We start from the raw sequence: 399 nt of genomic DNA, 5'->3' as shown, positions 1-399 counted from the left end.
ACTCACACATACACACTCAGACAGACATGGAAACAAACACACATATAGACACACACACTCACACACATACACACTCAGACAGACATGGAAACAAACACACACACAGACACACACACTCACACACATACACACTCAGACAGACATGGAAACAAACAAACACACACACACACAGACACACACACAGATACACTCACACACCAATACACACAGCATTCTCTGCTGTCGGCATGGGCACACAGAGGTTGAGGCCAGCGTCGTGGCAACAGGCGACCTCTGTGTCTCTAAGCACCTCCATCACAACTCCACCGGTCCTGACACCTTCTGATACAAAGCCAGTGTTGACGCGGCCCCCCGCTGTCCCTTCACGGGGCCGTGACGAGGATCGAGGGCAGCGGAGAG

The sequence above is a fragment of the Alosa sapidissima genome, chromosome 16 (assembly GCF_018492685.1).
Source record: "Alosa sapidissima isolate fAloSap1 chromosome 16, fAloSap1.pri, whole genome shotgun sequence".
NCBI classification, from domain to species: Eukaryota; Metazoa; Chordata; class Actinopteri; order Clupeiformes; family Clupeidae; genus Alosa; species Alosa sapidissima.
The sequence above is the reverse complement of the archived record's forward strand: the minus strand, read 5'-3'. Positions refer to the sequence as shown.